At 45.4% G+C, this 18,525-nt stretch overlaps 1 protein-coding gene across 1 annotated transcript in view; it reads right to left on the minus strand.

Moving 5' to 3' along the window:
- The window catches only part of flt4 (fms related receptor tyrosine kinase 4), a 374,492-nt gene that overhangs the window by 274,879 nt on the left and 81,088 nt on the right, over window positions 1-18,525 (minus strand). The gene's annotated exons all lie outside the window — the stretch shown is intronic.

Genomic DNA, 18,525 nt, shown 5'->3' on the forward strand with positions numbered 1-18,525 from the left:
CTGTTCACAATATCCATGTCACTCTTCACAGTACCCAACTCACTGTTCACAATACCAAACTCACTGCTCACACTACCCCACTCACTGCTCACAATACCCAGCTCACTGTTCACAATACCCAACTCATTGTTCACAATACTAAACTCACTGTTCACAATACCCAACTCACTGTTCACAGTACGAAACTCACTGCTCACAATACCCACGTCACTGCTCACAATACCCAAATCACTGTTCACTATAACCAACTCACTGTTCACAATACCATCTCACTGCTCACAATACCCACGTCACTGCTCACAATCCCAACTCACTGCTCACAATACCCAACTCACTGTTCACAATACCCTACTCACTATTCACAATACCCAACTCACTGTTCACTATAACCAACTCACTGTTCACAATAACCAACTCACTGCTCACAATACCCAACTCACTGTTCACAATACCCAACTCACTGTTCACAATACCCAACACAGTGCTCACAATAGCCAACTCAGTGCTCACAATACCCAACTCACTGTTCACAATACCCAACTCACTGCTCACAATACCCAACTCACTGCTCACAATACCCAACTCACTGTTCACAATACCCAACTCACGGCTCACAATACCCAACTCACTGCTCACAATACCCAACTCACTGTTCACAATCCCTAACTCACTGCTCACAATACCCAACTAACTGCTCACAATACCCAACTCATTGTTCACATCACTCACGTCACTGCTCACAATACCAAACTCACTGTTCACAATATCCATGTCACTCTTCACAGTACCCAACTCACTGTTCACAATACCAAACTCACTGCTCACACTACCTCACTCACTGCTCACAATACCCAGCTCACTGTTCACAATACCCAACTCATTGTTCACAATACTAAACTCACAGTTCACAATACACAACTCACTGTTCACAGTTCCCAACTCACTGCTCACAATACCCACGTCACTGCTCACAATACCCAACTCACTGTTCACAATACCCAACTCACTGCTCACAATACCGAACTCACTGCTCACAATACCCAACACAGTGCTCACAATAGCCAACACAGTGCTCACAATACCCAACTCACTGTTCACAATACCCAACTCACTGCTCACAATACCCAACTCACTGCTCACAATACCCAACTCACTGTTCACAATACCCAACTCACTGCTCACAATACCCAACTCACTGTTCACAATACCCAACACCAGTTCACAATATCAAACTCACTGCTCACAATACCCAACTCACTGCTCACAATACCCAACTCACTGTTCACAATACACAACTCACTGTTCACAATACCCAACTCACAGCTCTCAATACCAACTCACTGTTCAGAATACCCAACTCACTGTTCACAGTACCCAACTCACTGTTCACAATCACCAACTCACTGTTCACAATACCCAACTCACTGTTCACAATCCCCAACTCACTGTTCAGAATCCCCAACGCACTGTTCACAACATCCATGTCACTGCTCACAATAGTCAACTCACTGTTCACATTACCCAACTCACTGCTCACAAGAGCCAACTCATTGTTCACATCACTCACGTCACTGCTCACAATACCCAACTCACTGTTCACAATATCCATGTCACCCTTCACAGTACCAAACTCACTGTTCACAATACCAAACTCACTGCTCACACTACAAAACTCACTGTTCACAGTACTCAACTCACTGTTCACAGCACCCAACTCACTGCTCACACTAACCAACTCACTGCTCACAATCCCCATCTCACTCTTTACAATAGCCAACACAGTGCTCACAATACCCAACTCACTGTTCACAATACCCAACTCACTGCTCACAATACCCAACTCACTGCTCACAATACCCAACTCACTGTTCACAATACCCAACTCACTGTTCACAATACCCAACTCACTGTTCACAATACTAAACTCACTGTTCACAAAACTAAACTGACTGTTCACAATACCCAACTCACTGTTCACAATACCCAACTCACTGCTTACAATACTCAACTCACTGCTCACACTACCCAACTCACTGCTCACAATACACAGCTCACTGTTCACAATACCCAACTCATTGCTCACAATACCCACGTCACTGCTCACAATACCCAACTCACTGTTCACGATACCCAACTCACTGCTCACAATACCCAACTCACTGCTCACAATACCGAACTCACTGCTCACGATACCCAACTCACTGTTCACAATACTAAACTCACTGTTCGCAATATCCAACTCACTGTTCACAATACCCAACTCACTGTTCACAATACCCAACTCACTGTTCAGAACACCCAACTCACCGGTCACAATATCCATGTCACTCTTCACAGTACCCAACTCACTGTTCACAATACCAAACTCACTGCTCACACTACCCCACTCACTGCTCACAATACCCAGCTCACTGTTCACAATACCCAACTCATTGTTCACAATACTAAACTCACTGTTCACAATACCCAACTCACTGTTCACAGTACGAAACTCACTGCTCACAATACCCACGTCACTGCTCACAATACCCAAATCACTGTTCACTATAACCAACTCACTGTTCACAATACCATCTCACTGCTCACAATACCCACGTCACTGCTCACAATCCCAACTCACTGCTCACAATACCCAACTCACTGTTCACAATACCCTACTCACTATTCACAATACCCAACTCACTGTTCACTATAACCAACTCACTGTTCACAATAACCAACTCACTGCTCACAATACCCAACTCACTGTTCACAATACCCACCTCACTGTTCACAATACCCAACACAGTGCTCACAATAGCCAACTCAGTGCTCACAATACCCAACTCACTGTTCACAATACCCAACTCACTGCTCACAATACCCAACTCACTGCTCACAATACCCAACTCACTGTTCACAATACCCAACTCACTGCTCACAATACCCAACTCACTGCTCACAATACCCAACTCACTGTTCACAATCCCTAACTCACTGCTCACAATACCCAACTAACTGCTCACAATACCCAACTCATTGTTCACATCACTCACGTCACTGCTCACAATACCAAACTCACTGTTCACAATATCCATGTCACTCTTCACAGTACCCAACTCACTGTTCACAATACCAAACTCACTGCTCACACTACCTCACTCACTGCTCACAATACCCAGCTCACTGTTCACAATACCCAACTCACTGTTCACAGTACCCAACTCACTGCTCACAATACCCTCGTCACTGCTCACAATACCCAACTCACTGTTCACAACACCCAACTCACTGCTCACAATACCCAACTCACTGCTGACAATACGAAACTCACTGTTCACAATACCCAACTCACTGCTCACAATACCCAACTCACTGCTCACAATGCCCAACTCACTGTTCACAATACCCATCTCACTGCTCACAATACCCACGTCACTGCTCACAATCCCCAACTCACTGCTCACAATACCCAACTCACTGTTCACAATACCCAACTCACTGTTCACAATACCAACTCACTGCTCACAATCCCCAACTCACTGTTCATAATCCCCAACTCAGTGTTCACAATACCCAACTCACTGTGCACAATACCCAACTCACTTTTCACAATACCCCACTCACTGCTCACAATACCCAACTCACTGCTCACAATCCCCAACTCACTGTTCATAATCCCCAACTCACTGTTTGCAATACCAAACTCACTGTTCACAATCCACAACTCACTGCTCACAATACCCAACTCACTGCTCACAATCCTCAACTCACTGCTCACAATACCCAACTCACTGTTCACAATTCCTAACTCACTGTTCACAATCCCCAACTCACTGCTCACAATACCCAACTCACTGTTCACAATCCCTAACTCACTGTTCACAACCCCAACTCACTGTTCACAATCCCCAACTCACTGCTCACAACACCCAACTCACTGCTCACAATACCCAGCTCACTGTTCACAATATCCAACTCACTGCTCACAATCCCCAACTCACTCTTCACAACACCCAACTCACTGCTCACAATACCCAACTCACTGTTCACAATCCACAACTCACTGTTCACAACACCCAACTCACTGCTCACACTACTAAACTCACTGTTCATGATTCCCAACTCACTGCTCACAATACCCAACTCACTATTCACAATCCCCAACACAGTGCTCACAATACCCAACTCACTGTTCACAATACCCAACTCACTGTTCACAATACCCAACTCACTGCTCTCAATACCCAACTCACTGTTCACAATACCCAAGACAGTGTTCACAATACCCAACTCACTGTCCACAATACCCACCTCACTGCTCACAATCCCCAACTCACTGTTCACAATCCCCAACTCACTGTTCACAATACCCAACTCACTGTTCACAATACCCAACTCACTGCTCACAATACTCAATTCACTGTTCACAATCCCCAACTCACTGCTCACAATACCCAACTCACTGTTCACTATTCGTCACTCACTGTTCACAATATCCAACTCACTGTTCACAATACCCAACTCACTGTTCACAATACCCAACTCACAGCTCACAATACCGAACTCACTGTTCACAACATCCAACTCACTGCTCACAATCCCCAACTCACAGCTCACAATACCCAACTCATTGCTCACAATATGCAACTCACTGTTCACAATCCCCAACTCACTGTTCACAATACCCAACTCACTGTTCACAATCCCTAACTCACTGTTCACAATATCCAACTCACTGCTCACAATACCCAACTCACTGTTCACAATATCCAACTCACTGTTCACAATCCCCAACACAGTGCTCACAATACCCAACTCACTGTTCACTATCCGTCACTCACTGTTCACAATATCCAACTCACTGTTCACAATACCCAACTCTCTGTTCACAATACCCAACTCACAGCTCACAATACCCAACTCACTGTTCACAACATCCAACTCACTGCTCACAATCCCCAACTCACAGCTCACAATACCCAACTCACTGCTCACAATATGCAACTCACTGTTCACAATCCCCAACTCACTGTTCACAATATCCAACTCACTGCTCACAATACCCAACTCACTGTTCACAATATCCAACTCACTGTTCACAATCCCCAACTCACTGCTCACAATACCCAACTCACTGTTCACTACCCGTCACTCACAGCTCACAATACCCAACTCACTGTTCACAACATCCAACTCACTGCTCACAATCCCCAACTCACAGCTCACAATACCCAACTCACTGCTCACAAGATGCAACACACTGTTCACAATCCCCAACTCACTGTTCACAATACCCAACTCACTGTTCACAATCCCTAACTCACTGTTCACAATATCCAACTCACTGCTCACAATACCCAACTCATTGTTCACAATATCCAACTCACTGTTCACAATCCCCAACTCACTGTTCACAACAAGCAACACACTGCTCACAACACAGAACCCACTGTTCACTCTATCCAACTGACTGCTCACAATCCCCAACTCACTGCTCACAATCCCCAACTCACTGCTCACAATACTAAACTCACGATTCACAAAACTTAACTCACTGCTCACAATACCCAACTCACTGTTCACGATACCCAACTCACTGTTCACGATACCCAACTCACTTTTCAGGATACCCAACTCACTGCTCACAATATTAAACTCACTGCTCACAATACCCTACAAACTGTTCACAATACCCAACTCGCTGCTCACAGTACCAAAATCACTGTTCACAATATCAAATTCACACTTCCCAATACCCAACTCACTGCTCACAATACCCAACTCACTGCTCACAATACCCAACTCGCTGCTCACAATACCAAACTCACTGTTCACAATATCAAACTCACTGTTCACAATACCCAACACACGGATCACAGTACCCAACTCACTGTTCACGATACCCAACTCACTGTTCACAATCCCCAACTCACTGTTCACAATATCCAACTCACTGTTCACAATACCCAACTCACTGTTCACAATCCCCAACTCACTGTTCACAGTACCCAACTCACTGTTCAGAATACCCAACTCACTGTTCACAATCCCCAACTCACTGTTCACAGTACCCAACTCACTGTTCACAATATCCAACTCACTGTTCACAATAACCAACACACTGTTCAGAATACCCAACTCACTGTTCACAATAACCAACACACTGTTCACAATCCCTAACTCACTGTTCACAACCCCAACTCACTGTTCACTATCCCCAATTCACTGCTCAAAATACCCAACTCACTGTTCACAATATCCAACTCACTGCTCACAAAACCCAACTCACTGTTCACAATCCCCAACTCACTGTTCACAACACCCAACTGACTGCTCACACTACTCAACTCACTGTTCACGATTCCCAACTCACTGCTCACAATACCCAACTCACTATTCACAATCCCCAACACAGTGCTCACAATACCCAACTCACTGTTCAGAATACCCAACTCACTGTTCACAATACCCATCTCACTGCTCACAATACCCACGTCACTGCTCACAATACCCAACTCACTGTTCACAATACTAAACTCACTGTTCACAATACCCAACTCACTGTTCACAATACCCACGTCACTGCTCACAATACCCAACTCACTGTACACAGTCCCCAACTCTCTGTTCACAATATGCCTGTCACTGCTCACAAGACTCAACTCACTATTCACAGTACTCAACTCACTGTTCACAGTACCCAACTCACTGCTCACACTAACCAACTCACTGCTCACAATCCCCATCTCACTCTTTACAATAGCCAACTCACTGCTCACAATACCCAACTCACTGTTCAGAACACCCAACTCACTGTTCACAATATCCATGTCACTGCTCACAATACTCACCTCACTGCTCACAATACCCAACTCATTGTTCACATCACTCACGTCACTGCTCACAATACCAAACTCACTGTTCACAATATCCATGTCACACTTCACAGTACCCAACTCACTGTTCACAATAGCAAACTCACGGCTCACACTACCCCATTCACTGCTCACAATACACAGCTCACTGTTCACAATACCCAACTCATTGTTCACAATACTAAACTCACTGTTCACAATACCCAACTCACTGCTCACAATACCCAACTCACTGTGCACAATACCCAACTCACTTTTCACAATACCCCACTCACTGCTCACAATACCCAATACGGCACGGTAGCACAGTGGTTAGCACTGCTGCTTCACAGCTCCAGGGTCCCGGGTTCGATTCCCGGCTCGGGTCACTGTCTGTGTGGAGTTTGCACATTCTCCTCGTGTCTGCGTGGGTTTCCTCCGGGTGCTCCGGTTTCCTCCCACAGTCCAAAGATGTGCGGGTTAGGTTGATTGGCCAGGTTAAAAAAAAAAAAAATTGCCCCTTAGTGTCCTGGGATGTGTAGGTTAGAGGGATTAGTGGGTAAAATATGTGGGGGTAGGGCCTGGGTGGGATTGTGGTCGGTGCAGACTCGATGGGCCGAATGGCCTCCTTCTGCACTGTAGGGTTTCTATGATTTCTATGATTTCTATGAACTCACTGCTCACAATCCCCAACTCACTGTTCATAATCCCCAACTCACTGTTCGCAATACCAAACTCACTGTTCACAATCCACAACTCACTGCTCACAATACCCAACTCACTGCTCACAATCCTCAACTCACTGCTCACAATACCCAACTCACTGTTCACAATTCCTAACTCACTGTTCACAATCCACAACTCACTGCTCACAATACCCAACTCACTGTTCACAATCCCTAACTCACTGTTCAGAACCCCAACTCACTGTTCACAATCCCCAACTCACTGCTCACAACACCCAACTCACTGCTCACAATACCCAACTCACTGTTCACAATCCCTAACTCACTGTTCACAACCCCAACTCACTGTTCACAATCCCCAACTCACTGCTCACAACACCCAACTCACTGCTCACAATACCCAGCTCACTGTTCACAATATCCAACTCACTGCTCACAATCCCCAACTCACTCTTCACAACACCCAACTCACTGCTCACAATACCCAACTCACTGTTCACAATCCACAACTCACTGTTCACAACACCCAACTCACTGCTCACACTACTAAACGCACTGTTCACGATTCCCAACTCACTGCTCACAATACCCAACTCACTATTCACAATCCCCAACACAGTGCTCACAATACCCAACTCACTGTTCACAATACCCAACTCACTGTTCACAATACCCAACTCACTGCTCACAATACCCAACTCACTGCTCACAATCCCCAAGACAGTGCTCACAATACCCAACTCACTGTTCACAATACCCACCTCACTGCTCACAATCCCCAACTCACTGTTCACAATACCCAACTCACTGTTCACAATACCCAACTCACTGTCCACAATACCCACCTCACTGCTCACAATCCCCAACTCACTGTTCACAATACCCAACTCACTGTTTACAAAACCCAACTCACTGTTCACAATACCCAACTCACTGCTCACAATACTCAATTCACTGTTCACAATCCCCAACTCACTGCTCACAATACCCAACTCACTGTTCACTATTCGTCACTCACTGTTCACAATATCCAACTCACTGTTCACAATACCCAACTCACTGTTCACAATACCCAACTCACAGCTCACAATACCGAACTCACTGTTCACAACATCCAACTCACTGCTCACAATCCCCAACTCACAGCTCACAATACCCAACTCACTGCTCACAATATGCAACTCACTGTTCACAATCCCCAACTCACTGTTCACAATACCCAACTCACTGTTCACAATCCCTAACTCACTGTTCACAATATCCAACTCACTGCTCACAATACCCAACTCACTGTTCACAATATCCAACTCACTGTTCACAATCCCCAACACAGTGCTCACAATACCCAACTCACTGTTCACTATCCGTCACTCACTGTTCACAATATCCAACTCACTGTTCACAATACCCAACTCTCTGTTCACAATACCCAACTCACAGCTCACAATACCCAACTCACTGTTCACAACATCCAACTCACTGCTCACAATCCCCAACTCACAGCTCACAATACCCAACTCACTGCTCACAATATGCAACTCACTGTTCACAATCCCCAACTCACTGTTCACAATATCCAACTCACTGCTCACAATACCCAACTCACTGTTCACAATATCCAACTCACTGTTCACAATCCCCAACTCACTGCTCACAATACCCAACTCACTGTTCACTACCCGTCACTCACAGCTCACAATACCCAACTCACTGTTCACAACATCCAACTCACTGCTCACAATCCCCAACTCACAGCTCACAATACCCAACTCACTGCTCACAAGATGCAACACACTGTTCACAATCCCCAACTCACTGTTCACAATACCCAACTCACTGTTCACAATCCCTAACTCACTGTTCACAATATCCAACTCACTGCTCACAATACCCAACTCATTGTTCACAATACCCAACTAACTGCTCACAATACCCAACTCATTGTTCACATCACTCACGTCACTGCTCACAATACCAAACTCACTGTTCACAATATCCATGTCACTCTTCACAGTACCCAACTCACTGTTCACAATACCAAACTCACTGCTCACACTACCTCACTCACTGCTCACAATACCCAGCTCACTGTTCACAATACCCAACTCACTGTTCACAGTACCCAACTCACTGCTCACAATACCCTCGTCACTGCTCACAATACCCAACTCACTGTTCACAACACCCAACTCACTGCTCACAATACCCAACTCACTGCTGACAATACGAAACTCACTGTTCACAATACCCAACTCACTGCTCACAATACCCAACTCACTGCTCACAATGCCCAACTCACTGTTCACAATACCCATCTCACTGCTCACAATACCCACGTCACTGCTCACAATCCCCAACTCACTGCTCACAATACCCAACTCACTGTTCACAATACCCAACTCACTGTTCACAATACCAACTCACTGCTCACAATCCCCAACTCACTGTTCATAATCCCCAACTCAGTGTTCACAATACCCAACTCACTGTGCACAATACCCAACTCACTTTTCACAATACCCCACTCACTGCTCACAATACCCAACTCACTGCTCACAATCCCCAACTCACTGTTCATAATCCCCAACTCACTGTTTGCAATACCAAACTCACTGTTCACAATCCACAACTCACTGCTCACAATACCCAACTCACTGCTCACAATCCTCAACTCACTGCTCACAATACCCAACTCACTGTTCACAATTCCTAACTCACTGTTCACAATCCCCAACTCACTGCTCACAATACCCAACTCACTGTTCACAATCCCTAACTCACTGTTCACAACCCCAACTCACTGTTCACAATCCCCAACTCACTGCTCACAACACCCAACTCACTGCTCACAATACCCAGCTCACTGTTCACAATATCCAACTCACTGCTCACAATCCCCAACTCACTCTTCACAACACCCAACTCACTGCTCACAATACCCAACTCACTGTTCACAATCCACAACTCACTGTTCACAACACCCAACTCACTGCTCACACTACTAAACTCACTGTTCATGATTCCCAACTCACTGCTCACAATACCCAACTCACTATTCACAATCCCCAACACAGTGCTCACAATACCCAACTCACTGTTCACAATACCCAACTCACTGTTCACAATACCCAACTCACTGCTCTCAATACCCAACTCACTGTTCACAATACCCAAGACAGTGTTCACAATATCCAACTCACTGTCCACAATACCCACCTCACTGCTCACAATCCCCAACTCACTGTTCACAATCCCCAACTCACTGTTCACAATACCCAACTCACTGTTCACAATACCCAACTCACTGCTCACAATACTCAATTCACTGTTCACAATCCCCAACTCACTGCTCACAATACCCAACTCACTGTTCACTATTCGTCACTCACTGTTCACAATATCCAACTCACTGTTCACAATACCCAACTCACTGTTCACAATACCCAACTCACAGCTCACAATACCGAACTCACTGTTCACAACATCCAACTCACTGCTCACAATCCCCAACTCACAGCTCACAATACCCAACTCATTGCTCACAATATGCAACTCACTGTTCACAATCCCCAACTCACTGTTCACAATACCCAACTCACTGTTCACAATCCCTAACTCACTGTTCACAATATCCAACTCACTGCTCACAATACCCAACTCACTGTTCACAATATCCAACTCACTGTTCACAATCCCCAACACAGTGCTCACAATACCCAACTCACTGTTCACTATCCGTCACTCACTGTTCACAATATCCAACTCACTGTTCACAATACCCAACTCTCTGTTCACAATACCCAACTCACAGCTCACAATACCCAACTCACTGTTCACAACATCCAACTCACTGCTCACAATCCCCAACTCACAGCTCACAATACCCAACTCACTGCTCACAATATGCAACTCACTGTTCACAATCCCCAACTCACTGTTCACAATATCCAACTCACTGCTCACAATACCCAACTCACTGTTCACAATATCCAACTCACTGTTCACAATCCCCAACTCACTGCTCACAATACCCAACTCACTGTTCACTACCCGTCACTCACAGCTCACAATACCCAACTCACTGTTCACAACATCCAACTCACTGCTCACAATCCCCAACTCACAGCTCACAATACCCAACTCACTGCTCACAAGATGCAACACACTGTTCACAATCCCCAACTCACTGTTCACAATACCCAACTCACTGTTCACAATCCCTAACTCACTGTTCACAATATCCAACTCACTGCTCACAATACCCAACTCATTGTTCACAATATCCAACTCACTGTTCACAATCCCCAACTCACTGTTCACAACAAGCAACACACTGCTCACAACACAGAACCCACTGTTCACTCTATCCAACTGACTGCTCACAATCCCCAACTCACTGCTCACAATCCCCAACTCACTGCTCACAATACTAAACTCACGATTCACAAAACTTAACTCACTGCTCACAATACCCAACTCACTGTTCACGATACCCAACTCACTGTTCACGATACCCAACTCACTTTTCAGGATACCCAACTCACTGCTCACAATATTAAACTCACTGCTCACAATACCCTACAAACTGTTCACAATACCCAACTCGCTGCTCACAGTACCAAAATCACTGTTCACAATATCAAATTCACACTTCCCAATACCCAACTCACTGCTCACAATACCCAACTCACTGCTCACAATACCCAACTCGCTGCTCACAATACCAAACTCACTGTTCACAATATCAAACTCACTGTTCACAATACCCAACACACGGATCACAGTACCCAACTCACTGTTCACGATACCCAACTCACTGTTCACAATCCCCAACTCACTGTTCACAATATCCAACTCACTGTTCACAATACCCAACTCACTGTTCACAATCCCCAACTCACTGTTCACAGTACCCAACTCACTGTTCAGAATACCCAACTCACTGTTCACAATCCCCAACTCACTGTTCACAGTACCCAACTCACTGTTCACAATATCCAACTCACTGTTCACAATAACCAACACACTGTTCAGAATACCCAACTCACTGTTCACAATAACCAACACACTGTTCACAATCCCTAACTCACTGTTCACAACCCCAACTCACTGTTCACTATCCCCAATTCACTGCTCAAAATACCCAACTCACTGTTCACAATATCCAACTCACTGCTCACAAAACCCAACTCACTGTTCACAATCCCCAACTCACTGTTCACAACACCCAACTGACTGCTCACACTACTCAACTCACTGTTCACGATTCCCAACTCACTGCTCACAATACCCAACTCACTATTCACAATCCCCAACACAGTGCTCACAATACCCAACTCACTGTTCAGAATACCCAACTCACTGTTCACAATACCCATCTCACTGCTCACAATACCCACGTCACTGCTCACAATACCCAACTCACTGTTCACAATACTAAACTCACTGTTCACAATACCCAACTCACTGTTCACAATACCCACGTCACTGCTCACAATACCCAACTCACTGTACACAGTCCCCAACTCTCTGTTCACAATATGCCTGTCACTGCTCACAAGACTCAACTCACTATTCACAGTACTCAACTCACTGTTCACAGTACCCAACTCACTGCTCACACTAACCAACTCACTGCTCACAATCCCCATCTCACTCTTTACAATAGCCAACTCACTGCTCACAATACCCAACTCACTGTTCAGAACACCCAACTCACTGTTCACAATATCCATGTCACTGCTCACAATACTCACCTCACTGCTCACAATACCCAACTCATTGTTCACATCACTCACGTCACTGCTCACAATACCCAACTCATTGTTCACATCACTCACGTCACTGCTCACAATACCAAACTCACTGTTCACAATATCCATGTCACACTTCACAGTACCCAACTCACTGTTCACAATAGCAAACTCACGGCTCACACTACCCCATTCACTGCTCACAATACACAGCTCACTGTTCACAATACCCAACTCATTGTTCACAATACTAAACTCACTGTTCACAATACCCAACTCACTGCTCACAATACCCAACTCACTGTGCACAATACCCAAATCACTTTTCACAATACCCCACTCACTGCTCACAATACCCAATACGGCACGGTAGCACAGTGGTTAGCACTGCTGCTTCACAGCTCCAGGGTCCCGGGTTCGATTCCCGGCTCGGGTCACTGTCTGTGTGGAGTTTGCACATTCTCCTCGTGTCTGCGTGGGTTTCCTCCGGGTGCTCCGGTTTCCTCCCACAGTCCAAAGATGTGCGGGTTAGGTTGATTGGCCAGGTTAAAAAAAAAAAAAATTGCCCCTTAGTGTCCTGGGATGTGTAGGTTAGAGGGATTAGTGGGTAAAATATGTGGGGGTAGGGCCTGGGTGGGATTGTGGTCGGTGCAGACTCGATGGGCCGAATGGCCTCCTTCTGCACTGTAGGGTTTCTATGATTTCTATGATTTCTATGAACTCACTGCTCACAATCCCCAACTCACTGTTCATAATCCCCAACTCACTGTTCGCAATACCAAACTCACTGTTCACAATCCACAACTCACTGCTCACAATACCCAACTCACTGCTCACAATCCTCAACTCACTGCTCACAATACCCAACTCACTGTTCACAATTCCTAACTCACTGTTCACAATCCACAACTCACTGCTCACAATACCCAACTCACTGTTCACAATCCCTAACTCACTGTTCAGAACCCCAACTCACTGTTCACAATCCCCAACTCACTGCTCACAACACCCAACTCACTGCTCACAATACCCAACTCACTGTTCACAATCCCTAACTCACTGTTCACAACCCCAACTCACTGTTCACAATCCCCAACTCACTGCTCACAACACCCAACTCACTGCTCACAATACCCAGCTCACTGTTCACAATATCCAACTCACTGCTCACAATCCCCAACTCACTCTTCACAACACCCAACTCACTGCTCACAATACCCAACTCACTGTTCACAATCCACAACTCACTGTTCACAACACCCAACTCACTGCTCACACTACTAAACGCACTGTTCACGATTCCCAACTCACTGCTCACAATACCCAACTCACTATTCACAATCCCCAACACAGTGCTCACAATACCCAACTCACTGTTCACAATACCCAACTCACTGTTCACAATACCCAACTCACTGCTCACAATACCCAACTCACTGCTCACAATCCCCAAGACAGTGCTCACAATACCCAACTCACTGTTCACAATACCCACCTCACTGCTCACAATCCCCAACTCACTGTTCACAATACCCAACTCACTGTTCACAATACCCAACTCACTGTCCACAATACCCACCTCACTGCTCACAATCCCCAACTCACTGTTCACAATACCCAACTCACTGTTTACAAAACCCAACTCACTGTTCACAATACCCAACTCACTGCTCACAATACCCAACTCACTGTTCACAATCCCTAACTCACTGTTCACAACCCCAACTCACTGTTCACAATCCCCAACTCACTGCTCACAACACCCAACTCACTGCTCACAATACCCAGCTCACTGTTCACAATATCCAACTCACTGCTCACAATCCCCAACTCACTCTTCACAACACCCAACTCACTGCTCACAATACCCAACTCACTGTTCACAATCCACAACTCACTGTTCACAACACCCAACTCACTGCTCACACTACTAAACTCACTGTTCATGATTCCCAACTCACTGCTCACAATACCCAACTCACTATTCACAATCCCCAACACAGTGCTCACAATACCCAACTCACTGTTCACAATACCCAACTCACTGTCCACAATACCCACCTCACTGCTCACAATCCCCAACTCACTGTTCACAATACCCAACTCACTGTTCACAATTCCTAACTCACTGTTCACAATCCCCAACTCACTGCTCACAATACCCAACTCACTGTTCACAATCCCTAACTCACTGTTCACAACCCCAACTCACTGTTCACAATCCCCAACTCACTGCTCACAACACCCAACTCACTGCTCACAATACCCAGCTCACTGTTCACAATATCCAACTCACTGCTCACAATCCCCAACTCACTCTTCACAACACCCAACTCACTGCTCACAATACCCAACTCACTGTTCACAATCCACAACTCACTGTTCACAACACCCAACTCACTGCTCACACTACTAAACTCACTGTTCATGATTCCCAACTCACTGCTCACAATACCCAACTCACTATTCACAATCCCCAACACAGTGCTCACAATACCCAACTCACTGTTCACAATACCCAACTCACTGTTCACAATACCCAACTCACTGCTCTCAATACCCAACTCACTGTTCACAATACCCAAGACAGTGTTCACAATACCCAACTCACTGTCCACAATACCCACCTCACTGCTCACAATCCCCAACTCACTGTTCACAATCCCCAACTCACTGTTCACAATACCCAACTCACTGTTCACAATACCCAACTCACTGCTCACAATACTCAATTCACTGTTCACAATCCCCAACTCACTGCTCACAATACCCAACTCACTGTTCACTATTCGTCACTCACTGTTCACAATATCCAACTCACTGTTCACAATACCCAACTCACTGTTCACAATACCCAACTCACAGCTCACAATACCGAACTCACTGTTCACAACATCCAACTCACTGCTCACAATCCCCAACTCACAGCTCACAATACCCAACTCATTGCTCACAATATGCAACTCACTGTTCACAATCCCCAACTCACTGTTCACAATACCCAACTCACTGTTCACAATCCCTAACTCACTGTTCACAATATCCAACTCACTGCTCACAATACCCAACTCACTGTTCACAATATCCAACTCACTGTTCACAATCCCCAACACAGTGCTCACAATACCCAACTCACTGTTCACTATCCGTCACTCACTGTTCACAATATCCAACTCACTGTTCACAATACCCAACTCTCTGTTCACAATACCCAACTCACAGCTCACAATACCCAACTCACTGTTCACAACATCCAACTCACTGCTCACAATCCCCAACTCACAGCTCACAATACCCAACTCACTGCTCACAATATGCAACTCACTGTTCACAATCCCCAACTCACTGTTCACAATATCCAACTCACTGCTCACAATACCCAACTCACTGTTCACAATATCCAACTCACTGTTCACAATCCCCAACTCACTGCTCACAATACCCAACTCACTGTTCACTACCCGTCACTCACAGCTCACAATACCCAACTCACTGTTCACAACATCCAACTCACTGCTCACAATCCCCAACTCACAGCTCACAATACCCAACTCACTGCTCACAAGATGCAACACACTGTTCACAATCCCCAACTCACTGTTCACAATACCCAACTCACTGTTCACAATCCCTAACTCACTGTTCACAATATCCAACTCACTGCTCACAATACCCAACTCATTGTTCACAATATCCAACTCACTGTTCACAATCCCCAACTCACTGTTCACAACAAGCAACACACTGCTCACAACACAGAACCCACTGTTCACTCTATCCAACTGACTGCTCACAATCCCCAACTCACTGCTCACAATCCCCAACTCACTGCTCACAATACTAAACTCACGATTCACAAAACTTAACTCACTGCTCACAATACCCAACTCACTGTTCACGATACCCAACTCACTGTTCACGATACCCAACTCACTTTTCAGGATACCCAACTCACTGCTCACAATATTAAACTCACTGCTCACAATACCCTACAAACTGTTCACAATACCCAACTCGCTGCTCACAGTACCAAAATCACTGTTCACAATATCAAATTCACACTTCCCAATACCCAACTCACTGCTCACAATACCCAACTCACTGCTCACAATACCCAACTCGCTGCTCACAATACCAAACTCACTGTTCACAATATCAAACTCACTGTTCACAATACCCAACACACGGATCACAGTACCCAACTCACTGTTCACGATACCCAACTCACTGTTCACAATCCCCAACTCACTGTTCACAATATCCAACTCACTGTTCACAATACCCAACTCACTGTTCACAATCCCCAACTCACTGTTCACAGTACCCAACTCCCTGTTCAGAATACCCAACTCACTGTTCACAATCCCCAACTCACTGTTCACAGTACCCAACTCACTGTTCACAATATCCAACTCACTGTTCACAATAACCAACACACTGTTCAGAATACCCAACTCACTGTTCACAATAACCAACACACTGTTCACAATCCCTAACTCACTGTTCACAACCCCAACTCACTGTTCACTATCCCCAATTCACTGCTCAAAATACCCAACTCACTGTTCACAATATCCAACTCACTGCTCACAAAACCCAACTCACTGTTCACAATCCCCAACTCACTGTTCACAACACCCAACTGACTGCTCACACTACTCAACTCACTGTTCACGATTCCCAACTCACTGCTCACAATACCCAACTCACTATTCACAATCCCCAACACAGTGCTCACAATACCCAACTCACTGTTCAGAATACCCAACTCACTGTTCACAATACCCATCTCACTGCTCACAATACCCACGTCACTGCTCACAATACCCAACTCACTGTTCACAATACTAAACTCACTGTTCACAATACCCAACTCACTGTTCACAATACCCACGTCACTGCTCACAATACCCAACTCACTGTACACAGTCCCCAACTCTCTGTTCACAATATGCCTGTCACTGCTCACAAGACTCAACTCACTATTCACAGTACTCAACTCACTGTTCACAGTACCCAACTCACTGCTCACACTAACCAACTCACTGCTCACAATCCCCATCTCACTCTTTACAATAGCCAACTCACTGCTCACAATACCCAACTCACTGTTCAGAACACCCAACTCACTGTTCACAATATCCATGTCACTGCTCACAATACTCACCTCACTGCTCACAATACCCAACTCATTGTTCACATCACTCACGTCACTGCTCACAATACCCAACTCATTGTTCACATCACTCA

The sequence above is a fragment of the Mustelus asterias genome, chromosome 16 (assembly GCF_964213995.1).
Source record: "Mustelus asterias chromosome 16, sMusAst1.hap1.1, whole genome shotgun sequence".
NCBI lineage: Eukaryota > Metazoa > Chordata > Chondrichthyes > Carcharhiniformes > Triakidae > Mustelus > Mustelus asterias.